Here is a 23,697-nt window from a genome sequence, read left to right as displayed (position 1 = left end):
TTTACTCCCAATTATGTGGTCAATTTTAGAATAAGTGCAATGTGGTGCTGAGAAGAATGTATGTCTTGTTGATTTGGGGTAGAGAGTCCTATAGATAACTATTAGGTCTGCTGGTCCAGAGCTGAGTTCAAGTCCTAAACATCCTTGTTAATTTTCTGTCCCATTGATCAGTCTAATATTGACAGTGGGGTGTTAATGTCTCCCACTATTATTCTGTGGGAGTCTAAGTCTCTTTGTAGGTCTCTAAGAGCTTGCTTTATGAATCTGGATGCTCCTGTATTAGATGCATATATATTTAGGCTAGTTAGCTCTTCTTGTTGCATTGATCCCTTTACCACTATATAATGCCCTTCTTTGTCTTTTTTGATCTCTGTTGGTTTAAATTTTTTTTTTTTTTTTTTTTTTGAGACAGAGTCTCACTCTGTTGCCAGGCTGGAGTGCAGTGGTATGATCTCGGCTTACTACAACCTCCGCATCCCACATTCAAGCGATTCTCTTACCTCAGCCTCCCGAGTAGCTGGCACTACAGGCGCATGTCACCATGCCCAGCTAATTTTTGTACTTTTAGTAGAGACAGGGTTTCACAATGTTGGCCAGAATGGTCTCTAGCTCTTGACGTTGTGATCTGCCTGCCTTGGCCTCCCAAAGTGCTGGGATTATAGGTGTGAGCCACCAGGCCCTGCCTCAAGTCTGTTTTATCAGAGACTGGCATTGTAACCCCTGCTTTATTTGCTTTCTGTTTGCTTAGTAAATATTCCTCCATCCCTTTATTTTGAACCTATGTGCATCTTTGCACATGAGATGGGTCTCCTGAATACAGCACACTGATGGATCTTGACTCTTTATCCAATTCTCCCATCTGTGTCTTTCAATTGGGGCATTTCGTCTGTTTACATTTAAGGTTAATATTGTTATATGTGAATTTGATCCTGTCATTATGATTCTAGCTGGTTATTTTGTCCATTAATTGATGCAGTTTCTACATAGTGTTGATGGTCTTTACAATTTGGTATGTTTTTGCAGTGGCTGGTACTAGTTTTTCCTTTCTATATTTAGTGCTTCCTTCAGGAGCTCTTGTAAGTTAGGCTTGGTGGTGATAAAATCTGTCAGCATTTGCTTGTTTGTAAAGGATTTTATTTCTCCTTCTGCTTATGAAGCTTAGTTTGGCTGGATATGAAATTCTGGGTTGAAAATTCTTTTCTTTAAGAATGTTGAATATTGGCCCCTACTCTCTTCTGGATTGTAGGGTTTCTGCAGAAAGATCTGCTGTTAGCCTGAAGGGCTCCCCTTTGTGGATAACCCAATCTTTTTCTCTGGCTGCCCTTAACATACTTCCTTCATTTCATCCTTGATGAATCTGATGACTTGTGTATGCTTCATGAAGTTCTTGTGCTGTGTTTTTCAGCTCCATCAGGTTATTTATGTTCTCCTCTAAACTGGTTATTCTAATTAGCAATTCCTCTAATCTGTTTCAAGGTTCTTAGTTTCCTCGCACTGGGTTAGAACATGCTCCTTTAGCTCAGAGCAGTTTGTTACTACCCGCCTTCTGAAGTCTACTTCTGTCAGTTCGTCAAACTCATTCTCCATCCAGTTTTGTTCCCTTGCTGGTGAGGATTTATGATCTTTTTGAGGAGAAGAGGTTTCTGGGTTTTGGAATTTTCAGCCTTTTTGTGCTGGTTTTTCCTCGTCTTCATGGATTTATCTACCTTTGGTCTTTGTTGTTGGTGACTTTTGGACGGGGTTTCTGTGGACGTCCTTTTTGTTGATGTTAATGCTATTCCTTTCTCTTTGTTAGTTTTTCTTCTAACAGGCCCCTCGGCTGCAGGTCTGCTGGAGTTAGCTGGAAGTCCTCTCTAGACCCTGCTTGCATGGGTGTCACCAGTGGAGGCTGCTGAACAACAAAGATTGCTGCCTGTTTCTTCCTCTGGAAGCTTTGTCCCAGAGGGGCACCCACCAGATGCCAGCCAGAGCCCTCCTATATGAGATATCTGCTGACCCCTGCTGGGAGATGTCTCCCAGTCCAGAGACACTGGGGTCAGTGATCCACCTAAGGAGGCAGTCTGTCCCTTAGCAGAGCTAGAACACTGTACTGGGAGATCTGCTGCTGTCTTCAGAGCCAGCAGGCAGGAACGTTTAAGTCTGCTGAAGCTGTGCCCACAGCTGCCCCTTCCCCCAGGTGCTCTGTCCCAGGGTGATGGGAGTTTTATCTATCAGCCTCTGACTGGGGCTGCTGTCTTTCTTTCAGAGATTCTCTGCCCATAGAGGAGGAATCTAGAGAGGTCTCTTTTTCCTTTTAATAAAGTGTTTTATGGAGTTTTCGGAGCATGCTCATATTCATCTCATTTGATCTTTACAACATCTCAGTGAAGTAAGTTAGTCAAGGTTCTCACTTCCATTTTTAGATAAGGGACACATGGTTCTTGGGGAGTTGAGTGGGATGGGGGCCCAAGGTTTTGACTCTAAGCCCTATGCTTTTTTTTTTTTTTTTTTCATTATAGTGCAGTGATAGTTTAGGCCTCAGTTTCCTTACTTTAAACCAATGATAAATATACCTAGTTTGCCAACTTATCAAGTTGTAGGAATGACAAGACATTGTTGAGTCTAAAGAACTATGACTAATCAAAGCCATATGTAATTGTGAAATAATTTTCTTGCTTTCGTCAAATTCAAGGGATCGTTTTTTCAGATCAAAAAGTCTTCCTCTACTTTCTTCAATAGAAAATGGCCAAAACTGATGCATGTGTACAGAGTTCTGGAATTCCCCATGTGACAACATTTAGGAATAAACTCTCTTAAAGAAAAAATGGAAGGTCATTAAAAAGCAACCAAATAGTAAATCCGATTTGACTTTCTACAGAGACTGTGATCAAATTTATTTTTTAATAATGAATGATTGGTTTGCTTGAATGTAGTTCTATTTTCTCACTCATTGATAAATATGGCCCTCTTACTTTTGAATTATTTCTGCTATATAGGACTATGATTTTTAAGAACAGAAGTACAAAAATAAACAGATATTTTATATTCCAAAATTGGTTATGACCAGAGCCTTGTTTTCAAAATATAGAGCATAAATTAGAGAAATTTTCCAGCAAAGGACCAGAAATATGGTCTGTCAAGAATTATCATCTCTGCCATTGCAGAGTGTAAAAATAGCCATGAGAAATATATGAGTGAATGGGCGTGTTCCAAAAAAGCTTTATTTATGAACACTAAAATGTGAATTTCATAAAATTTTCATATGTAATGAAATACTATTTATTTTTTCAACCACTTAAAAATGGAAAAACCATTCTTATGATCATACAAAAACAGATGATGGGCTGGATTTGGCTCATGGGCCATGTTCAACACCAAATTAAAGCACCAAACACTCATTGCTGCTGGAGACACTGCTCAGTTCCAGTGATTCTTGGAGCTGGAAAAGCATTTCTAGGGAGTTTTTTCTCACAACACAAATTTTCAGCACTGATGTCAGCAAAAGCAATACCTTTAAAGTAGGGGTCTAGAAGTCATCTTGTCATAAGAAAAGCAGAAGTATTTCCTTGTCAGTAAGTTAGAGATCCTGGCTTTACTTTCAAAAGAGAAAGATTATTGAGCATAATTTGGCATGGAGCTGGCAAAATCTTGGAGCCAAGGCTTTAACAATCTCACAGGGTTTAGTGCATTTCCACTCTCAATTTCATCCTCAATAAGTTTCTGTTGAATTGGAATTCCCATGAAGTTCCTAAGTTTTTGCTTATAATGTAGAATGAAGTGAATATAGACTATAATTGTCTGTTTAGAAGAGAAAGTGTTAATGAGCCTTTTAGTGGCACTCTTTACTGCCACTTTAAAAGATTAAGAAAGACTTAAATGACAGTGAGGTTTTACAAAAGTGCTGGCAGTAGGGCAAGGTGTGCACAATATCTAAATGATTAGCTATTATGAGCATGATAATACCCATGACTAAGCTAATTTGTGGCTATAAATTGGATATTTATGGAATCTGTTAAATTATTTCAGATCTCCAGTGTGTAATTGAATCACAATGAAGTAGCTAATTATTGCTATGTCCTATTATCTAAGAAGTTCAAACCCATTCCAAACTTCTTTGACTCACAGCCAATAGCATGACATTTTAGTACCTAACTTATCTTTGTGTTTTTTACGTATGTTACTTTCATTTGTTCAACTACATCACAAGTTTCTTTTGGGCAGAGTCATGTTACATAAATAGGAGCAACATGATGGTTAGGAGCAGGGCTGTAAACTCAGATTGCTAGGGTTCACATTTTGCTTTGGCATTTACTAGCAATGCAATCTGGAGCACATTACGTAGTCTCTCTTTGCTCTTAGTTTATTTATTTGCAAATAGCAATAATAATAAAGGTATCTACCTGACTGAGTTGGACTGCTGGGAGAGCTGAATGAATCAATGCATGTAGGCACACAGAGCAGTTGCTAATGCACAGTGAGCCTTAGATAAATGCCAGTTTAAAATATGCCTTTGGGTCCTAGTCTGAGGCTATAAAATCCTATTTATAAGCTGATGATTTCTCCAGTCCTGATCTTTCCAGTGAACCCCACATAAGTTATCCACTTGGAATACTTACACATCTCCACTTGGAAATCAAATACACATCCCAAAAGTACCATGCCCACAAAACTCACTTGATTTCTTTTCCACCCCAAACTTATTCTCCCTTAGTGTTTCCCATCCTGATATAAAGACCAGCTTTAGACTTCAGGCTAGAAAACAAATACAATCCCACAATCTCCATCTTTAACCTCTTTCTTTTTCACATATTTCATGTCCTCTCCATTAGCCTGTTCTGTGAGTTCTATAACATTATATCTAAATCCAACTAACCCATCAGTTTGCCTGTCCTGCTAGTCTGTATCATAATGATCTCTTTCTTAGGCTATGCTTGGAGGCACCTCCTAACTGGTCTTCCTTCTGTCCACAATCCTCTACCATCGACTTCCCACACACTAGCCAGAGTGCTGCATGCATAGCACCCACACAATTCCTGGTACATGGTAAGAGTTCAATACATAAACTAAAGGGATGTTTGATTGGAATATTTGGAAACTAATTTATGTATAACCATATGATAGGCACTAAGAGAATTTGATTAAAAGTGATGTAAAATTCTCAGTAGTCTCTGCCTTTTAAAATTATTGAAATAAGTAATTCCTTTATAAGTGAAATCAGAAGAAGATAGGAATGCGTAATTTGGAAGGTTTCTTCAAACTATAAAATTCCAACTATAAGAGTCCATGATTGGTTAAAAGCCATAAGGTTAAGAATGTGACAGATAATTCAACCTATTCCCCAATTTTTTTACGGGAATATTCTTGAAAAAGTACTGGATTGGGAAGCTTTTGTTTAACAAACTCTGCATTTGTACCAGAAAGGTTAATTTGTGAGTCCTGCACTTATACCGAACATATATACTTTATATTCATGCAGTTTGTCAGGACATATTATTTCATAAAAAAGAAAAGAAAAACACTTTCCTTAATTAGATCTTTCAGAAGGTAGAAAAACAATTTGTGTCAAATTATGAATCTCCAAATATTTTCTTTTGCAGTACTGCTCTAGCCTATAAATCTTTTATTCAATTATCTTTTTAAAAGTTAAAGTGGGCCAGGCGCGGTGGCTCAAGCCTGTAATCTCAGCACTTTGGGAGGCCCAGACGGGCGGATCACAAGGTCAGGAGATCGACACCATCCTGGCGAACACGGTGAAACCCCGTCTCTACTAAAAAAATACAAAAACCTAGCCGGGCGAGGTGGCGGGCGCCTGTAGTCCCAGCTACTCGGGAGGCTGAGGCAGGAGAATGGCGTAAACCCGGGAGGCGGAGCTTGCAGTGAGCTGAGATCCGGCCACTGCACTCCAGCCTGGGCGACAGAGCGAGACTCCGTCTCAAAAAAAAAAAAAAAAAAAAAAAAGTTAAAGTGTTCAGTATAATTTTTTAATTGTGAAGTTTTTCATTTTTATGTATTTATTTTTAAGATGATGTTTAAGTGTTTAGAGGCTTAGACCTAGGATTTTTAAATATTAAGCCCTGATTCCTCTCATTTCTCTGTAGTGAATTTTGACCAGACTGAGACATATACTGCAAAGGATAGTTGCCAGAAATAACACCCAAAGGTATATTTTAAGCTGGCATTTATTGATGGCTAGAGAACAACGGGCTTGTTAGGTCATAGCATGCTGCTGAAGGCTGATAGGTCTATATCTCTTCCTGGGATACTTTCAGTTTGCAGCCCCTCTCCTATCTATCCCATTTTTTCTTCAGTGCCAGAGAGAGGTACATGAGTTTTGTATCCAGAAAATTCAGAGACCCTTTTCTCTTGACTATAAGTAAGGAGACTATGAGTAGACATGGGGAAAAAATGAAAATTAAAGGAAGAAAGAATGGAAAAAGAGAAGGAGAAGATGATGGCCAGAAGAGGAAAGAAAAAGAAAAGGAAGAAAGAAAATATATTAACTCTCAACTTCTGAAAAATATAGATAAAACGAATTATATGTTTGTGTGTATATACATATATGTGTGGTGTCTGTGTGTGCGCGCACACAAGTAGCCTACCTCTGTCTGCCTAGAGACCTGGAAACAATGCCATACCTATAGCAAAGCATACACCTAGAACCCAGATGCTCTTGATCTGTAATCATAATCTCCACTAAAAGGAATCAGATCTAGGGCTTCTTGGAGAGACAGCTGCTTGTGGAATTTGGGAAGGAAAGAACAAGATAAGTCTGGAACATTTTGTGACAGAAAGTAAGAAGATGTTCAAGGAATGACAGACCCATATCAAAAGGACATAGGAACCAGCTTGAAGAGACTTCCACTGGACGGATTTGAGAACTATTTCAGCATCAGAATATAACAACATAATAATAATTGTAATAATTACAGTCCATTATATAAAATAAGAATTCACAAGTCCATTCTTACATTAACTTTCAAAACACGCAAACAGATAAGTGAAAGCTGCTTTTCTTGATGGTAGAGTGCCAACCAATTAATGTAGAAGAAATGGTGGATGCTAAAACTGGTGGATAAAATTTTGACAAGAACTGTTGTATTTGCATAGGCTTAAAGTATCCCAAACAAATTCTTAATTAATTACAAAGACAAAAAAACTTTTCAGTGGAAAAAGTGCTGTAAACCAAAGTAAGTTTCATTACTACTGGGCCCATGAACATCAAATATTTCCAGATATGATCAAGAGAAGGACAAGCCATCACTTCCACAGAAGTGTTGCCAAAGTCAATCACCTGAATTTAATCATGAGGAAACATCAACCAAACCTAAAGCAAGAAGCATTCTATGAAGTAATTGACAAGTACCCTTCAAAATTGTCAAGGTCAAAAAGCATTAAAAGACAGAGGAAAGCTTCCAGATGTAAGGAAATTAAAGAGATTTGACAACTAAATAAAATATCTGTTCCTCGGTTGGATCCTCAACTTAAGGAAAAAAATGACTGTAAAGAACATTATTGGAACAACTGAAAAAATTTGCATATGAATTGTGGATTGATATCTTAGTATCTGTGGGCTGCAGAACCAGATACCATATTCTGGGTCGTTTAAACAACAGAAATTTATTTTTTCACAATTCTGGAGGCTAAAAGTCTAAGATTAGAGTGTCGCATGGTTGTTTTCTGAGGAGGGCTCTTCCTTTGGATTACAGACAGCCACCATCTTGCTGTGTGCTCACATGACCTCTTCTTTGTATGCACAGGCGCACACACACACACACACACACACACACACACGAGGAGAGAGAAAGAGAGAGCAAGAGCAAGAGAGAGTCCTGGTTCACCAATCTCACTGGACGAGGGCCTCATCCTCATAATCTCATCTAAGCCTAATAACCTCCCAAAGGCCCCATGTCCAAACACCATCACATTGAGGGTTAGTACTTCAACATATGAATCTGTGTGGGGGACACAAGCATTCGATACATAATCTTCAGGTATCAAAGTTAAGTTTCTTGATTGTGATAACTTTGCAGGCGTTCTGTAAGAGAATGTCCTTGCTCTTAAGAAAATCACCCTAACATTTTTAGGGTTAAAGAAACATATTGACTCCAGGTTACTATCAAATGGTTCAGAAAAAAAATGTACATATACATACACAAATAGAAAAAAAGAAATTAGGCAAAATGTAAATACTTGTAGAATCTGGGTAATGAGTGTAATGGGATTTCCTTGTACATCAAACTAAAAGATACAAAAAATTTTATTCAAAAGGATTCTTGGAGCTCCAAGGTAGATTCTTATTATCCTTCATTAATCAACCTATTACTACTTATCCAGGGAGTTAGCAAGCTTTCTCCATTTTACTTAATCTTCTTTCTGAAAATGGTAATTAATCTTCTGGCTTTCAAAAAATAAAAATCTGAAAGTCCTCAGGTTCTCAGCATCTGTAACATTAGTTTAACATGAGTAATGCAACATTTTTGTAAGATATAATTTAATAGACAAAATACAAAGTCCTGTATTTGAATTTTAAAAAATCAATTGTTTTGGAACAAAATTAAAGATAGCTAAGAACTGCTCACCTGAAAAATCAGAGTTGATAAACAAATGCAATATAAAATATTAAAACGTATATGTAATTGTACATGTGAATGTACATATATGTAATTGTATATGTGAATGCAATTAAACTTAGTAACAATTTTTGGATCTTCTTTTAAAGGTATCAGTACTTAACAATATTTCTTTTTATTATTATTTTTTATTATACTTTAAGTTCTAGGGTACATGTGCATAACGTGCAGGTTTGTTACATATGTATACTTGTGCCATGTTGGTGTGCTGCACCCATCAACTCGTCAGCACCCATCAATTCATCATTTACATCAGGTATAACTCCCAATGCAATCCCTCCCCCCTCCCCCCTCCCCATGATAGGCCCCGATATGTGATGTTCCCCTTCCCAAGTCCAAGTGATGTCATTGTTCAGTTCCCACCTATGAGTGAGAACATGTGGTGTTTGGTTTTCTGTTCTTGTGATAGTTTGCTAAGAATGATGGTTTCCAGCTGTATCCATGTCCCTACAAAGGACGCAAACTCATCCTTTTTGATGGCTGCATAGTATTCCATGGTGTATATGTGCCACATTTTCTTAATCCAATCTGTCACAGATGGACATTTGGGTTGATTCCAAGTCTTTGCTATTGTGAATAATGCCACAATAAACATACGTGTGCATGTGTCTTTATAGCAGCATGATTTATAATCCTTTGGGTATATACCCAGTAGTGGGATGGCTGGGTCATATGGTACATCTAGTTCTAGATCCTTGAGAAATTGCCATACTGTTTTCCATAATGGTTGAACTAGTTTACAATCCTACCAACAGTGTAAAAGTGTTCCTATTTCTCCACATCCTCTCCAACACCTGTTGTTTCCTGACTTTTTAATGATTGCCATTCTAACTGGTATGAGATGATATCTCATTGTGGTTTTGATTTGCATTTCTCTGATGGCCAGTGATGACGAGCATTGTTTCATGTGTGTGTTGGCTCTATGAATGTCTTCTTTTGAGAAATGTCTGTTCATATCCTTTGCCCACTTTTTGATGGGGTTGTTTGTTTTTTTTCTTGTAAATTTGTTTGAGTTCTTTGTAGATTCTGGATATTAGCCCTTTGTCAGATGAATAGATTGCAAAAATGTTCTCCCATTCTGTAGGTTGCCTGTTCACTCTGATGGTAGTTTCTTTTGCTGTGCAGAAGCTCTTTAGTTTAATTAGATCCCATTTGTCAATTTTTGCTTTTGCTGCCGTTGCTTTTGGTGTTTTAGACATGAAGTCCTTGCCCATGCCTATGTCCTGAATGGTACTACCTAGGTTTTCTTCTAGAGTTTTTATGGTATTAGGTCTGACATTTAAGTCTCTAATCCATCTTGAATTAATCTTCGTATAAGGAGTAAGGAAGGGATCCAGTTTCAGCTTTCTACTTATGGCTAGCCAATTTTCCCAGCACCATTGATTAAATAGGGAATCCTTTCCCCATTTCTTGTTTCTCTCAGGTTTGTCAAAGATCAGATGGCTGTAGGTGTGTGGTATTATTTCTGAAGACTCTGTTCTGTTCCATTGGTCTATATCTCTGTTTTGATACCAGTACCATGCTGTTTTGGTTACTGTAGCCTTGTAGTATAGTTTGAAGTCAGGTAGCGTGACGCCTCCAGCTTTGTCCTTGTTTAGTCTTAATGTGATTATTCACATATTTCCATTTTCCTTGAAAATGTAATTCTTAATAAAGCACCTTTCTTCCAAAATATAAACATTTTTTTCTCTTTCTCTAGAAAACAATAACATACAACAATAGGGGCTTACTTTCACCTTTTTTCAAAATCTTAATGACTTAAAAAATTCTGTAGGTTTATTTTCTATGCGTTTTCAAAATACGTGAACTTGAAATAACAAGAATATATGTATTCACATTTTCTATTTCACGTAAATGTGTTGGGTCTTAAAAGCATAGAATATATGTATTAAATGAAATATTTGTATGAGTGACAGATAATCATGTTTATGCCCACACATGGTGGACTACTTGAAAAGATTGATTCCTCCCTAGGAGAAGAAATGAATGATCATTCTAGATTTTCCCTTAAGTCAATAGTTGCAAATACAGTTCTCCCTTGTATTGTCCTGAGGGCCTGAATGCTATGCGCTCAGTGCAGGGTTAGCTATTGAGGAGGTTTGGCAAATAGTGAGCTACTTTTTGAATTGAGTGTTGAAAATGATCTCATCTACCCCAAATATGGCCTATAGTTGCATTCCTCTCCAAATCGACTTGCAACAGACAGAGTTTTATTTCATGGGTTTGAGACCTTGGGGTGTTAAATACAGAAGGAGACGCAGTGAAAATTAGACACGGGGGAGGGTATCCACAAATGGCAGGATGGGTGGATGTGACAATAGTGTGAAGTGTGTGAACAGCAAAAGGACAATTCAGAATGTCCAGGCTGGCCAGGAGGAACCCAGTGAAGAAAAGTGGAGGTGGAATTTGTGCAGGGTTTGCCCTACTGAAGGGCTTGTGGAACAGAGACACCCCACATCCAGCAACCTTTGTGCTTTCATGAATCGTGTAGTCAGATGCTACCACTCATGAAGCATTGGTACCGTTGTAAATACATTGCCTACTGTGCATGATGCTTTGCTAAAACATCATGTGCCTCGCAGAAGTAGTATTTTATCTTTAAAATGCCTGTCCTATCAACTTTTTCTCTTTAAACTTCCTATCACATCTTAAAATTTTTGCTACCATCTTTATTAGGCATAAATATCAAAGTTATACCTGCCTTATAAAAATATTGAACAGTTGTTCTTGGCTTTTAATACCCGGAGACAATTTAAAGAGCATCGGGACTATCTGGTCTTGTTTTTGCTTGTCAAATCATAATTGTATAAATTTATGAGATGTAATGTGATATTTTGATGTCTACATACAATATGGGATGATTAAATCAAGCTAATTAACATATCTAGCACCTCATTTACTTGTCTTTTTTATGGTGAGACATTTAAAATTTATCCTGTTATTATTTTGAAATACTATATACAAGACATTCTTCTTGACTATAGTCACCGCGCTATGCAATAGATCTCAAACCCCGTTTCGCCTGTCTATCTGAAACTATGTAACCCATTTTCCTTCTATTTTTGCAGATATTTCTCCCCTGGACCTTGTTCCCAGGCTCCGTCTGAAGCTGAACACTCTGCATGATCTCCCTGCCACCGCAGCAAGCTATGAAGTTCATTACACATGCAGGTAGCAGACAGTACAGCTCTGCTTCCCTTTCTGAGCACCTAGGGTAGCCTGCAATTATTCAGTGTGCCAGCCTGTTTCCAAGCCTACAATGTATAGTCCCTCTAGTACATACTCATTTTTTTCTCAGCGAGCCAAGTAGAGACATAGGCAGTTTTCTTCTCAAAATGTGCCAGAAATTCCAAAACAATGTCAAGACATTGAAGGCTATGTGCAGAATAGCAGTTGTAGAGTCCCTCCTTTGCAGAACCTTGTACTTCAGCCTACCAGCATTTCCTTGCTGCTTCTCTTCTTGACCCTCATCCTCATGCACAGACCACTGGATTTTACTGCACTCACATACTTGTGTACTTCTTTCTAACAGCTGACTGAAATCCTTCCTACATTTTCAGGGTAGTGGGCAGAAAGTTTTTCTCAGGAAACATTGTAGGGAAGCTGGCAGGGGACAGTAATATATATGGGGAGGGTCACATTCTATTATTCATGGGTTTCCGTGGTCACAGGGAGTCAGGGCTGATTGGAAATGGAAAGAAACAAGTTCATGTTAACACAGCTGAGTGCAAGACTATGGCCTAAAGACCTGAGATGCTCCAGGAATAGGTTCAGGATGCTTCCTTTTTGTCTTCTGATGAAACCAAAATCTGCCATTTCTGTTTGAGAGTTTTGGGAAAGAGATGGCAGGTGAGGAGGTTAGAGCATAGATGTATGAATACTGCCACTATGAACCCCAAAGCACATTTGCCATGATTGGTCTAAAAATAAGATAATAATCCAAATGTAGCTAAATATAGACTACTATCTAGTTTCTCTCTTTTACACTCTTTGGCTACCAGTGATCCTTTATGCCTGTCCCTTGCGGAACTTAGGAAGGACAAAGAAGAGACAAGAATCAGTGTAACATTTAAACAACAGTGCAACCGTGCTGTGACAGCCATCTCAACGTGATGTCCTAAGTAGCCAGTGTTTCCTTTGCAACACAACAATGGTAAACAAAGATGTTTTCTGGATGGTTGAAGCAAATGTAATTTTTATGCTCAGACCATCCGCCTGCCCTTAAGCCCCTACCATGGTTAAAAATTTTTTTTTCCTTTTTTTTTTTTTTTTTTGCTATGAATTTTCTACATGGAGATAGGTGAAATGAGACATTATTTTCTTCTTCTGTTTATTTTTTATGTTACACAATTTCAAAATGCTGGAAATTTTGTTGAAACACTACTCACTGCAGAGAATATAAGCTTGCATATTGAATTCTAAAATCCCCCTGTTGTGTGGCATTGCTAAGAATGCAGGAGGGGAAGTTCTGTTGTGTGAAATCCCAGGGTTATGACAAGTTTGACAAGATGAGCTTGATTGACCTTACCTCATGTGATCACACAGGCAAATCTACCATCGAGGTTCTCAAAAACAGATAAGGCACATGAGGAATGGCCCTCTAGAGATGAACACTGATTTGTTGTAACCTGAGTAGAAAACATAAATCAGGGAGATTTTAAAACATTGTTTAATGAATAAAATAATGCGATGTGAAGAATGATGGGGTTTTATAATTCCTCCCTAAGCCCCACGGTAAAAATTACAAATCATCATTGTTTAGTAAAAATCGGATGCATTTAAAAAAAATTCAACTGGAGTAGGAGGTTGGGAAGAAGTAAGTATATTCATTAAAATGTTTATTGGTGAGCTGTGGCTGTTTTTCATGAGCCACTGACATCTATTCTAATACACAGACAAAGAAAATCCTCAAAGGCAATGCTCAATGAAATCTTGGCAATATTTTTCACTTAGGAAGGATTAATTTCTATGAAGGAAAGCTTTTTAGAAACATGAAATAATGAGCTCTAAATGTATGTCCTTGTCAGGCACATTAGCACAAATGGCTTGGACTATTTCCTAGAGGAAATTAGATGCTTGGTGGGATGCAGGAGTAGGAGTACATTTTGATTGGAGTCAAGATTGGGAAAAAATGATTGGGATTTAGGATTGGGTGAAGGTGAAACTGAATGATCCTCAACTAACAAGCCTGGGTCAAAGACTGTGATCTGTGGAGAGAATAAACTGCAAAGGAGAAGCAACTAGAGACCAACGTTGTATAAACTCTCCTGTCCAGGATAGAGCTAATTTCTCTGCCTGCTGAATTACAGCTCAAAAATGCAAATTCAGTTATTTGCAAGCTATATTTCCCAGTCAAAATACTAAAACCCAATTCTATGATTACAAAGAAAGGGAGAAAGACAGAGGTTGACTTTTGGCATCTAAAAACGCATGTCTCCCATTACTCAATTGTGACTGCTCAGAGAGAACAACTCTCTGTCAATGGAAACTGAGAGGTTGTGAGAAAAATAATGTGATGATGGGCAACAAGATGGCAGAAAGGAGGAGAGCAGTTCATAGAGATAAGAAGTGATCAGAGAAAAGAAAAACAAGAATTCAATCGTTTCCAAATGTCTTGTCTGTTTCTTCTTTTATGCTGTCTCCTCTCCACCTACCCTTCCATGATTGCTGTAGGTATACACATAGAGTATTTTAATTTGTGAACATCTGTTCATCTGATTTGAATTCCATATTCTCTAGGGGAAATTCTGTGATGCAATGAGCATAAAATGAGTTGCAGAACCATTAGTAGCAACAAAGGTGGGGAGGGGGTCTCTTACCTGAGGTGCTGCTTTGAAAACATCTTCTAATATTCTTGGCTTTCCTAACGAAATGCTATCACCTCTGCAGATGGTAAAATTATGTATGTATTTTGTGGAGTTCCCTTAGCAAGGACACTTTCATTGGGGGAGTTTAATAAGAATGATATTCTTTGGTGAAAAAAAAACACTGGCTACTTATGATATCACATTGAGATGGCTATAGCACGATTGCAGTGTTGTTTGAATGTTACATTGATTTTTGTCTCTTCTCTGTCCTTCCTAAGTCCCTTGAGGGATAGGCAAAAAGGATTGCTGGTAGCCTTTCCCCACTGCAACCTGTAAATTTAATTCAATAGGATCTCATTGAAATCTGAACATTTAAGTCCAAGGAAATATCACCTGAAAGTTACTTTTAAAGGGCTACATGAATTTTTAAATTATGCTAAAAGATTGAGAATCATAATGAAGAAGCATGTTTTTAAGGGAGATTTAAAAGGAGGAAACATTGTCTAGTCCAACTCTAAACTCCTGCCCTTCTCCATAGTCAACACATTTACCAAAAGCCAGAAGCATACGTAATTTCTACTAATTTTCAGGGAAAAAATAAAAATTCATACTACAGTTATATAACTTATTATCTAAATTTGGACATTTAAAAAAAATAGATGGGAATTTTTAAAACATCTATTAAAACAACAGGCATAACCTAGAACTGTCCTAAGCAAACTAGATAACTAGAAGTATAGCCGCCCTACTTACCTTCATCCTATAGATGTGCACAGTTAGTACTGGAACCATTGCTACAAATCCTTCTCCAGCTTGGTGGAGAAATCACTATGGAACTGGCGCATTGCTGCTGAGTCATCCTCTCCTTCACTTCATAACTCATCATCTAAATGTGTTTCTATATTTCCAGAAAGTTGAGGCTCAGGAAAAGTAAGCAACTTTCTCTCCACCTCACAGCAACCTATGCACTATACTTCCCTTATATTTTATAACTATCCATCCTATAGTTTCTAGATCCTCAGGAATGTTCCCCATGGCTCCTCTGACATGAATTATGACATCACTAACACTTCCAGGGATGTGGTTTGAAGAGTATTTTTTTTTCCCCTAGCACTCAGTACTTACACTAAAAATTTCTAGATCTCAAGACCTGATCATCTTGAGCACTGTCACATTCACAGTGATCCTCAGCAATGAAGTTTTAATATTTATTTCTTGATAATAGGAGATAAACTAAAAATGTGTTTCAGTATACTCACAGAGGTAAAGTCTTTTAACAAGCCCAAGTTAAGGAACTATGGTTATCAACATTGTTTCTAGATGATGGCTTCTTTTTCTCCTTCTTGAATGGAGTTTAATGTTGTTAGTGTTCAGAGAGAAAGGTCTAACATTTAGGACTCTTGGCCCTGCCAAACTTCCTTCCCTCAAGAGCAATGCCAGGAATAAACTTTTAAGAACAGAGGGGCAAACTAACAGTAAAGGCACAAGCGGCAATGCTTAAGCTGAGTCTTAAGGGACTGATTTTCCTCATCTTTAGAATCCTGCATAGACAGAGGTTCCACAGCATTTAGGAGAATATTGAAAACTGGGAGCTTCTGCAGGATGGGTGAGGAATTCGTGAGGACTGGCACTGAAGGAGCCTGAGTAACACGCTAAAGAGCTAGACTTTATTCTGTGTCCACTAGGGAATAACTGAAGAATGTTGAGCAAGAGAGAGAGAGATGTATATATAGTAAGCACCTTTTAAAAAGAAGTCAGGTGACTTTGAAGAGCTGGATTGTAGGGTGTAACATGATACCAGAAGAGTAGCTAGGAGGCTCTTGGAAATGCTTGGATAAGGGGACAGATCTGAGCTAAATATCTGACTGAGAAGATTGATAGAAATGCACGAATCAGCAAGAGATTCAGGTACTAAACTTATAGGTCTAGGTTTCTGCAATATGTGTGTGTGTGTGTGTGTGTGTGTATAAAATATAGAAACTATACAGAACCGCTTAAAGAAGCACTGTATTACCGAAAATAGAAAAGGAGATGACTAGTAGATTTCTGGCTATGGAAACAGGGCAGTTGGTGGCATTTTAAACTGAGGTAAGGATTACTGAAGAAAGAGGGACTATTGGTGATTTGTTTTTCTAAGACCACCAGAGCGGGCACAAAAGAACCAGCGACTAGGCAAGTGTAGGAGCAAAAACTGCAAGTTTATTTTGGTCACCTAAGGTGTGGGGTGGAATGTTTGGACGAACGGAGGCAAGATGGTGCACTTCTGGGTTCTTCTTCACCAACTTTTCCTGCGCGTGCGAAAATGCAGCCGGTGCCCGGGAAGGTGCAGACCAACTGGGCATGTGCCAGGTGACGTCAATCCGAAGAGACCAACATTTACCTGGTCGCACCTGCAGAACGCCCCCTGACACGCCCGTGCCCCGCCTATTGCCCTTCCACTCTTAGAAAAGCCGCTCTGGAGGGACGCCACGGGCAGCCTTCTCACAGCCCCACTCCTGTCGGGATGTCGGGACTGTGGGAACTCCGTCCCAGAGTCCCACCGGGGGACTCTGTCGGCCTTCTTTGCCGGAGGCCGACAGACCTCTTCCCCACACCTTAGGTGACCAAAATAAACTTGCAGTTTTGCTCTTACACTTGCCTACTCGCTGGTTCTTTTGTGCCCGCTCTGGTGGTCTTAGAAAAACAAATCAATTGGTAAGAAATGAGTAAAAATAGTAAGTTAAATATGAATGTATTTCATTTGTTCATACGACACTGGAAACAGATATCCAGAAACTTATTAATAAGTGTCATCAATTAAAATGCTCTTCATGAAATGCATGATAATACTAAGATTAAGAGGAATCAAGTAAATTTAAAAGATCACCCAAAGTCTTACAGAGCTGGAATTGAAACACGAAGCTTCTGAGCGTCAACCCAGCAACTCTTTCTCTGAGTCAAAGCTTACTGTGTCTTGCTGCTGTTTATTTAGTTAGTTGAAAGAAAAGTTGGTTGACTTAATAACAGGATTTTAATTCCAGGAAGAATTTTGCTAGAGTGTTACCTTTTTGCCTGAGTTATTGCTATGTATGCTAGCTGTGTTTCTGCATTAATTGTATTTAGAAATTGCATAAATCCTGCTTTTGGAGCAAAATTCTATAAGAAGATGACACACCTCTGTGCTGTCACAGGATCCTGAGAGGGTTTCTAAAGGCTATTGCTGAAGGCAGTCATAATGTTCAGGTTGGGTGTCCCCATTTCATCTTTTGTTTTATTCTGTTCGGCTGTGTTGGAATCAAGCAGAGGAAGTAACCCAAAGTGCATCTGGTTTAGAAGGATTCTCAAACTTCCCTCTCCAACATCTGCCTTGCGATGGGATCATTAAACAAAAGGTGACCTCACAAATAGCCCTTTGTCAAACAAGCAGCCTGTTTTTCTCGTGAGAAATGCCCTTTTGCCTAATGTGGGTGTTGAAACTGTCGCTCATCAAAAGTAAAGTGTCTGCCCCTCATGGGTGAGCACTAGTAATGGGAATGTGACTAGTTCTGCAAAGTGAAAGCAGATGTTTGCAGAGAGGAGTCAACATTGAGAAAGTTTTTTAGGATCACATAAAAATATTGTTAATAAAATATTACTTTTTTTAAGAAATAAAAAGTCCACAACTGATCTTTCAGGCTTCAGTGAGGGCTGTTTATAAGATTTCAAAGGGTATTTTTCACAGTTGTTTCCATCCCAATGATTCTAAAATGATACTTATTTAAAGTTATGGTGACTCAATGACATTTCTTTGGTTGTTTTGTTGTTTGAAGGTTATTAGAAAATGGCAACATCTTGGTATATTAGATTCAATTTTAGTCAGTGGTATATTTTCATAATCCCGTTTTTATAAGTATCAAAACATGTTCTAGATATTTAGATTGATATCCAGACAGTGGCTTTGTTCAAGTTGGATGAGCCAAATAGGACTTGCACATTTTAAGATGTCGGTTTTGACTTTCACTTTGTTAAGTCTCTTTGTCTTTGACTTTTGCCCATGAATTTCTGCTTAGCCAGAAAATATTGTGTGTTTGGTATTTTGTTGTTGTTTAATTTTACTTTGTGTTGTTGGCTATAATTAAGACAAACCTAGATGTTCAATGTATAGCCTTATTGTTTTGGGGTAAATTCTTTGACTGAATCACTCCACACCAAATGCACAAACCTGTATATATCCACCCGGAAGCATGTCTCTACCTTAGAGTGATACAATCTTGACCTATAATAAGTCTTTCTTTCCACTTGTGACATCAAGGTTATGAGTCCCACAATCACTTTAGTTGATGGAGTTCTCCACAATGTGTTTCAGGGCCTGGTAGGTAGGACTATGTTCCTACATTAGCCTCTGTGAGTGGCATGCTTACTGAAATGTGCACCAGTGGCTCTGATCTCTTTAATCACATGAGGGAAGGGAAGGGGAGAGAGAGGAAAGGCTCTCTGATTATCTGATTCCCATGGAAGTTTTCCTTGTTTTGTTGCTGGAGCACTACAAGGCAAATGCTACTCACTTCTTTTAAGAAATCCCAGCTGCAGAGGAGCTGCTGACCACAACAGGGTCTGTTGCCAAAACACTCTACTGGAGTGCTGCTGTGGCCTAGAAATAGCTGCAAATAATGAGAAGTTCTCAGAAAAAAAGAAAAAAGAAAAATGAAAGCTCATGGAAATATTTTAAGATAAAAGGAGCCTTATCTGTGGTTATGTATATACAAACACAGTTTGTGGGTTTGGAGACCAAGGCCATACTTTTGTTCATACTGTTCAGGCTCCTTTGTTCTAGCTGGATTAGGAAAACTTTTTCTCTTGGCTTAGATGACATCAGGTCTTAATTGGTGGCTCTGTAGTATTTTATTTTAAAAATGCACAAACTATAAAAAGGTAAGCGGCACTTAATAATTTGGTTACTGTATTAGTCCATTCCCACATTGCTATAAAGAACTACCTGATTTTAGGTAATTTACAAAGAAACGAGGTTTAATTGGCAAACAGTTCCACAGGCTGTACAGGAAGTGTGGCTGGGGAGGCCTCAGGAAACTAACAATCATGGCAGAAGGCAAAATGGAAGCCAGCATGTCCTACCTGACTGGAGCAGGAAGAATAGAGAGAAAGGGGAGATGCTACACATTTTGCAATAGCCAGATCTCAGGAGGACTCACTCACTGTCATGGGAAAAACAAGGGGAAAGTCCAGCCCTGTGGTCCAGTCACCTCCCACCAGGTCCCCCCTCCAACATTGGGGATTATTATTCAACATGAGATTTGGGAGAGGACATAATTACAAACCATATCAGTTACTTTTTATAGAGAAGGTAAACTTTGATATCATAGCTGTGGTTAGAATATACGGGTTGTTCAGTTGATTTGCTCTAATCCATGATGTTATATCTCTGTGTTGCTGGAAAAATTTCTTCAGATCTTGACCTGTAACAAGTCTTTGTTTCCACTTGTGACATCAAAGTTATGTTTTCAGTTTACTTTGACTCTAAACATGTCATTAATCCCAGCCTATAAATGGAGTATGGAATGGGGAAGAAAAATGTTTTTAACTGGATGCATCACTATTATTTCTCCAAGCTGTAGGCATGACCTTAGGATGATGACACCCAGGAACAGGAGGATGAAAAGCTTCCTCCGTAAAATATGCAATAATAAGAGTAAAGTTTTTGATGAATGGGTACTTGAGGCTTTTAGGAAATCGATAAATAACATCCTTTTTTTCTCCTGAGTTTGGAAAACTAAGACAGAAGCCAAACAAAAGAAGAATATAAAATTACTTTCATTATTAATAAAGATTGCATCAGATAATACAATTTAATATGTAGCAAAGTGGACATCTAATATTTTCTGTACTTTCCATAATGGATTCAGTCTAGCACTCAGAACTATAAGCATTCCTCTTGTAGGAATAGGGGCAATCCACATGGTTGAGAGCAGGACATAGTGCCTTCTCTGTACACATAGCCCATCCCTATAAGAGATCAAAGCCCACAAAGCCTTCCTTAAAACTCACATCACATCAACTCATCCTTCCACAGGGAAGTATGGAAAAGATTGGGAACAGAGGTCAGAGGAAAACATAGAAAGTCCGCTATGGAAATATGAGGAAAGGGAAGTTGAGACTCTTTAAACATTCATTAGCAGCATTAAGATAGAAGTGAATTATAGTTGGTAAAGGGAGAAAAATGTCAGCGTCTTAGAAGTTCTAGGAGTAAGATAGGCAATGAGCCTACTAGGTAAGGAGGTTAAAAATGGAGGAGGATGGCCAGGGGTGGTGACTCACACTTGTAATCCCAGCACTTTGGGAGGCCAAGGTGGGCGGATCACCTGAGGTCGGGAGTTTGGGGCCAGCCTGACCAACATGGAGAAACCCCATCTCTACTAAAAATACAAAATTAGCCTGGTGTGGTAGCGCATGCCTGTAATCCCAGCTACTCGGGAGACTGAGGCAGGAGAATTGCTTGAACCTGGGAGGCAGAGGTTGTGGTGAGTCAAGATCACGCCATCGCACTCCAGCCTGGGCAACAAGAGTGAAAATCCATCTCAAAAAAAAAAAAAAAAAAAAAGAGAGAGAAGAAGGACAACAGAAGGTGGTGAATAAAGGCCACTTTTTAGCGCCACCTTTGCTGATTCATATGGGCAAGTAGGAGGCTGAACTGATTGATAGATTTAAGAGGCTAAGAGTACAGAAGTTGGAGTCCAAGTTCTGCTGAGGGGCAAATCCAGGTAGTCCTTGCTTTTTTCAGGTTTGAAATCCCTAAAACACCAAAAGCAACGGCAGCAAAAGCCAAAATTGACAAATGGGATCTAATTAAACTAAAGAGCTTTTGCACAGCAAAAGAAACTACCATCAGAGTGAACAGGCAACCTACAGAATGGGAGAAAATTTTTGCAACCTACTCATCTGACAAAGGGCTAATATCCAGAATCTACAAAGAACTCAAACAAATATACAAGAAAAAAACAAACAACCCCATCAAAAAGTGGGGAAAGGACATGAACAGACATTTCTCAAAAGAAGACATCCATACCGCCAACAGACACATGAAAAAATGCTCATCATCACTGGCCATCAGAGAAATGCAAATCAAAACCACAATGAGATACCATCTCACACCAGTTAGAATGGCAATCATTAAGAAGTCAGGAAACAACAGATGTTGGAGAGGATGTGGAGAAATAGGAACACTTTTACACTGTTGGTGGGATTGTAAACTAGTTCAACCATTATGGAAAACAGTATGGCGATTCCTCAAGGATCTAGAACTAGATGTACCATATGACCCAGCCATCCCACTACTGGGTATATACCCAAAGGATTATAAATTACTACAAAGACACATGCACACGTATGTTTATTGCGGCACTATTCACAATAGCAAAGACCTGGAATCAACCCAAATGTCCATCTGTGACAGACTGGATTAAGAAAATGCGGCACATATACACCATGGAATACTATGCAGCCATCAAAAAGGATGAGTTTGCGTCCTTTGTAGGGACATGGATGCAGCTGGAAACCATCATTCTCAGCAAACTATCACAAGAAGAGAAAACCAAACACCGCATGTTCTCACTCATAGGTGGGAACTGAACAATGAGATCACTTGGACTCGGGAAGGGGAACATCACACACTGGGGCCTATCAGGGGAGGGGGGAGGAGGGAGGGATTGCATTGGGGAGTTATACATGATATAAACGTTATGCACATGTACCCTAGAACTTAAAGTATAATAAAAAAAAATAAATAAATAAAATCAAAAAAAAAAAAAAAAAAAAGAAATCCCTGAAGGGCTGCACCCTAGGAGAAAGGATAAACTAAAAGTAAACAGATTCTCACAGAAACTGCAGCTTATCTTAGAATTCTCTTAATTCCTATACTTCAATTGAGATGATTTTAATTTGCCCGTGCTCACAGGCATGTGGCAGAAATAAATAAAAATACTCCCTTACGGATGATAACACCATATTACTCCTAAGTTTACTTTCACAGACAATATTACAAATACAATTTCTGGCTGATAATAAAACATTCATGGAAATATGAGGCAAGGGAAGAGACACGAATACAAAGAGACAAGATAACATGAATAGGAATTAACTGGAACACAGAATGATATAAGTAGATCTTCAGGTTTCCAGATGTTGGTGTTATCAGATACAGACCTTAGCATAACTATGCTTTCTATTGCTCAAGGAAAAAAGAGACAATATGCAGAATTATGGCAAAAGTAAAAAATAAAAAACTTTACAAGAAAACAATAGTGCAGGCCTTAGAAATAGCACCACACATCTACAACCATCGGATCTTTGACAAACCTGACAAAAACAAGAAATGGGGAAAGGATTCCCTATTTAATAAATGGTACTGGGAAAATTGGCTAGTCATATGCAGAAAACTGAAACTGGACCCCTTCCTTACACCTTATATAAAAATTAACTCAAGATAGACTAAAGACTTAAACATAAAACCTAAAACCATAAAAATCCTAGAAGAAAACCTAGGCAATACCATTCAGGACATAGGCATGGGCAAAGACTTCATGATTAAAACACTAAAAGCAATGACAACAAAAGCCAAAAATGACAAATGGGATCTGATTAAACTAAAGAGCTTCTGCATAGCAAAAGAAACTATCATCAGAGTGAACAGGTAACCTATAGAATGCGAGAAAATCTTTGCAATCTACCCATCTGGAGCATAATAATACCTATTAGTATTGCTAAAATAAAAAACAGTAGTAAAATGCTAATAACGCCATTTTTTAAATGGGCTAAAAGCTGAAATAGAAATTTCTCCAAAAAAGACATATGGCTGGGCATGGTAGCTCATGCCTGTACTCCCACCACTTTGGGAGGCCAAGGTGGGCAGATCACAAGGTTAGGAGTTCGAGACCAGCCTGGCCAATATGACAAAACCCTATCTCTACTAAAAATACAAAAATTAGCTGGGTATGGTGGCATGCACCTGTATTTCCAGCTACTCTTGAGGCTGAGGCAGGAGAATCTCTTGAATCCAGAGGCAGAAGTTGCAGTGAGCCAAGACTGTGCCACTGCACTCCAGCCTGGGCAACAGAGTGAAACTTCTTCTAAAAAATAAAATGAAATAAAAAAGACACACTAATGGCCATCAAATACATGAAAGATGCTCAACATCACTAATAATCAGGGAAACGCAAATCAAAACTAAAAGTAGATAGCATTTCATATCTGTTAGGATGACCATTATAAAAAAAAAAATGGTGAGAATGTGGAGAAATTGGAACACTTGT

The 23,697-nt window shown here is 38.5% G+C and overlaps 1 protein-coding gene across 2 annotated transcripts in view; it reads left to right on the top strand.

Annotated features, from left to right (window-relative positions):
• LOC117095016 overlaps nt 1–11,996 on the top strand; it is a 276,890-nt gene extending 264,894 nt beyond the window's left edge. The window contains exon 2 of one of the 2 annotated variants that reach the window (XR_004441776.1): nt 11,678–11,732. The gene's annotated coding sequence lies outside the window, so the exon portion shown is untranslated. Of the gene's footprint in view, nt 1–11,677 lie in introns of both variants that reach the window. The other variant, XM_033231547.1, reaches the window with a different exon arrangement.
• Nucleotides 11,997–23,697: the final 11,701 nt, after the last annotated feature.

The sequence above is a fragment of the Trachypithecus francoisi genome, unplaced genomic scaffold (genome assembly GCF_009764315.1).
Source record: "Trachypithecus francoisi isolate TF-2019V2 unplaced genomic scaffold, Tfra_2.0 Lachesis_group13, whole genome shotgun sequence".
Taxonomy (NCBI): Eukaryota; Metazoa; Chordata; class Mammalia; order Primates; family Cercopithecidae; genus Trachypithecus; species Trachypithecus francoisi.
The sequence above is the reverse complement of the archived record's forward strand: the minus strand, read 5'-3'. Positions and strand labels throughout refer to the sequence as shown.